The 4,218-nt window shown below is 40.6% G+C and overlaps 1 non-coding gene across 1 annotated transcript; it reads right to left on the bottom strand.

Moving 5' to 3' along the window:
• Window positions 1-2,393: 2,393 nt before the first annotated feature.
• On the bottom strand, window positions 2,394-2,606 carry LOC148164485 (small nucleolar RNA U3). Its single transcript, XR_015768143.1, has one exon. It is a non-coding gene; the product is annotated as a small nucleolar RNA U3 (small nucleolar RNA).
• Between the last annotated feature and the right edge of the window lie 1,612 nt (window positions 2,607-4,218).

Below are 4,218 nucleotides of genomic sequence, written 5' to 3'. Positions count from 1 at the left end.
GCAGAGGATGGAGGGGGGAGGGAGCTAGGCCGAAGACATCTCTTCCTAATAACAGAACCATTGAGAGGAATCCAAGAGGACAGTCCCTCTTCATCAGAGCTCACCACAGGGGAGTGTCATGGGGCATTGAGAGTGTAGGGCAGGCTCCACTTTAAGGAAGGGTATTTGTTGCCTCCTGGAAGAAAGCAGAGAGCGTTCGTGCAGGTATTTGGGACAGGAATGTAGTTGAGATTAGAGATTTGCCACCCCCTTTATCAGATCCGTGAAGGAACGTCTCCGAGAGCTTCCTCAGTGCTTGGTTTGGTCCTAGGAGTCATGAGTACAGAGATGAGTAAAACATTATCCCAATTGTCGTGGGGCTCTCAGTCTAGTTACCAGAAGTCATGAAAAGTGTAGTGGTGGTGGATTCCTTGGAGGAAGTGGCCAGTGCTGCCTGGGGATGGCCTGGTCTCCCTCTGTGTTTTCCAACAGCTGGATGACCTGTCCTGACCCAGGGACCCTGGGCCTCAACTCAATTTCAGCCTCTCAGGACACAGCCAACACCTAGGTTCCATGTTAACCCAAAGCAGTCAACACTATGAAGGTCTGCAGAGGAAACTGCTGGTATGGGTAGCTCCCCACTTTGTCTTGGCCAACTGGAAAATAGAGGCGAGTTCACTAAGACTTGTAGGGTCATCCTTGCCCTAATGATCAGGGATTAGTCTTTCTCTCTGTTAAGTGAAATACTTTCTAGCTTCAGTATTGTCTCTCCACTTAAAAACTGTGGAACTATTGGCTAAAGTTTCGATCAAGTAGCTACAGTGAAAAAGGGGTAAAACAACTTCCAAGCTGCAGTGAGAATGTGCAGAAACTCTTATACTGAATAATAATCGGACAAATCACTTTTAAATTGCACAAAAGATTTATACAGTAATTCTGGAATAGACAATGTAAGTCTTTCGCTTTCTCCTTCTTCTTAACATTGCTTTGATAATTTAAGATCATTTCCATTTCCATATAAACATTTGGATCAGCTTAGAAATACTTACTAAAATGTCTGCTGGAAGGTTGATTGGCATTGTATTAGATTTGTTGATCAATTTGGGAAGAATTGACCTCTAAACCATAATGAGTCTTCCAATCCACCACAAATTTTATCTCCCCATGTATTTAGTTCTTTAATTTCTGGAAGTAATGCTCTGTAGTTTTCAGTGTAATATTCTGACACGTATTGTGTCTGATAAGACAATGCAGTAGGAAAACTGGTCAAAAGACTTGAAGAAGAAATGCTTCACAAAAGAAGATACACAAAAGGCCAAAAAGCACTTGAAAAGATGCTCCACTTGAAACCATTGAAAAGCATGAAGTTGAACATAAATCAAAAGGGCTTCATGAATGTCTCCGCAAGGCTCCATCTTAAACTAAGTAACCTTTTCCTTCTCTTCTGCAAACCTCTGCTCCTCTCTTCTAAGCCTTTTGTTTCAGGATCCTGGTACCACCCTAAAGACATGATGAAGGAGGCTGGCAGCAGACACACAATTTCTGTGAAAATATACCACCCCCCTGCCCCTTCCTCCAGGGGGAAGGGACTTACACTTTTTGAGGGCCTTGGCCTGTTCTAGACCCCTGTGCCCCGAAAAGCAATAAAGCTATTGTTCCTCAATATTCCAAACTCTGTCTTCGTCTTATATTTTGGCTCTGAAGCACAGAGGTCAGTTTTCGACGGCACACTCAGCCATTGGGAAGATAAATTAATACTACAGTGAGTTACCATTACACATCCATCCCCGTGGCTAAAATTACGAAGACCGAAAACATATGTGGTGAGGATGTAAAGTAACTAGACGTTTCATACACTTGTGGGAATGAAAAATGGTCCAACCACCGAGAAAAACTGAACCACAGGTAAACATTTACCAATCACGTGAACGGCCATTCCTCTCCTAAGGATTTACACAATATGGCCACACAGCAAACTGCACATGAATATTCATCATAGCTTTATTCCCCATGGCCAAACCCAGGAAACTGCATAGATGGCCATGAATAGGTGAATGTACAGACCAAATATATCCATACGGAGGAATACTCCTTAACAATGAAAAATTCTGAACTGGCGATCCATTAATAATATGGATAGATATAAGAATCCCTAGGCTGCAGGAAGGAATGTAGGCATAAAAGAGTTCCATTTCCATAACGTGGTTAAAAATGCAAGCCGACTTTGATACCCGTGGTTGCCTGGGACTGAGGGTGAAGGCAGTGAGAGACTTCAATGGAACCACCCAAGGGAAGCTGTGAGGTAGAGGAAATGCCCTGTGTCCTGAATGGAGCAGTAGTTTCAATTGTATGTACATCTGTGAAAATGCATTTAGTTGTACAGTTTATCTTTTTTAATTTTTATTTGTTGAGAAAGCACTCACACTGCGTCCTCTCTCTCTTACTCCTCCAAAGGAGGAGAAGAACGATCATCAGTGGCAATGGGCAGCTGTGGAAACAACACCTAAAACCAGGTTCATCTCAGGAGAGAACAATATGCCTCCTCCTTGAGGTTTCAGGTCCTCTACACGTTCAGAGAAACTTCTCTAGTAACAAACTGTAGAAATGAACTGGAGGGTATTATGCTAAGTGAAATTAAGTCAATCAGAGAAAGACACGTATCCTATGACCTCACTGATAGGAGGAATTCTTAATCTCAGGAAACAAACTGAGGGTTGCTGGAGTGGTGGGGGTGGGAGGGATGGGGTGCCTGGGTGATGGGCATTGGGGAGGGTATGTGCTATGGTGAGCGCTGTGAATTGTGTAAGACTGATGAATCACAGACCTGTACCTCTGAAACAACTAATACATTATATGTTTAAAGAAAAAGAGACAGAGAAGCTAGTAGGAAGGGAAAACTGAAGAGGAGGAAATAAGAGGGGGAGAGGAACCATGAGAGACCATGGACTCTGAAAAACAAACTGAGGGTTCTAGAGGGGAGGAGGGTGGGGGGATGGGTTAGCCTGGTGATGGGTATTAAAGAGGGCACATTCTGCATGGAGCACTGGGTGTTATGCAGAAACAATGAGTCATGGAACACTACATCAAAAACTATTGATGTACGGTGATTAACATAACAATAAAAATTAAAATCTAATGATGTAATATGGTGATTAACACAACAATAAAAAATAAAAAAATAAAAAGAGAGAGAGAAGCTAGTAGGAAGGGAAAAATGAAGGGGAGGAAATTGGAGGGGGAGGCGAACCATGAGAGATGATGGACTCTGAGAAACAAACTGAGGGTTCTAGAGGGGAGGGGGTGGGGGAATGGGTTAGCCTGGTGGTGGGTATTAAAGAGGGCAGCATTGAAGGGAGCACTGGCTGTTATACGCAAACAATGAATCATGGAATACTCCATCAAAAACCAGTGATGTAATGTATAGTGATTAACATAACAAAATAAAATTAAATTAAAAGAAAGAAAAAAGAAACGATCTCTGAAAGTACAGCCTTAATTGTACACTTTAAAGGGATGCAGTCTACTGTACCTAAATTATACCTCAGTAACATTCATGTAATAATCTACTATATTTCTCCATATACTAGCAGTGAGCATTTAGAAAATGAAATTTTTAGAAAAAGGAAATGAAATTCAATAAACAGAGTGGAGATTCACATCCACCTTCATTTAATGTATGAGAACACATGTAACAAAGATCCCTGAAAACTCTTGCTGAAATAAATTAAAGGAAATCTAAATAATTAGAAAAAAATGTATCCACATGTATGGACTAGACCACTCAAAATTGTTGGAACATCAAATCAGCATTATTCTGAATCATACTGCATTTGCACTTTGGGGGCAAATTTACAACCTAATTCTCAAATATATATGGTGATCAACATACCTAGAATAGCCAAGACAACCTTGAAGAATTAAATTGGAGAAATTTACTAAATTTTAAATCACCGTAAAGCTATAGTAATTAAGGTGCTCTTAATGGTGCAACACAATGTAAATAAATCAATGTGAGAGAGTAGAGAGTAAAAAATTTCCTGATACACCTATACATTTAAAAAATTTTTTTATTTTAATTTTATTTCTTTTCAATTATTTTCTTTTTAAGTAATCTCTGCATACCACATGGCTCTCGAACTCAAAAAAAAAAAAAAAAGGGTGAGAGTTTTACCTGAGCCCCAATTAGTACAGCTGCATGGGACAGGCAATCTTTACACAGGAGAGAGTGTCCTGACAAAG

Source organism: Eumetopias jubatus, unplaced genomic scaffold, assembly GCF_037043125.1.
Source record: "Eumetopias jubatus isolate StellerSeaLion01/CBP00866 unplaced genomic scaffold, mEumJub1_p1.0 scaffold_4, whole genome shotgun sequence".
Lineage (NCBI taxonomy): Eukaryota > Metazoa > Chordata > Mammalia > Carnivora > Otariidae > Eumetopias > Eumetopias jubatus.
The sequence above is the reverse complement of the archived record's forward strand: the minus strand, read 5'-3'. Positions and strand labels throughout refer to the sequence as shown.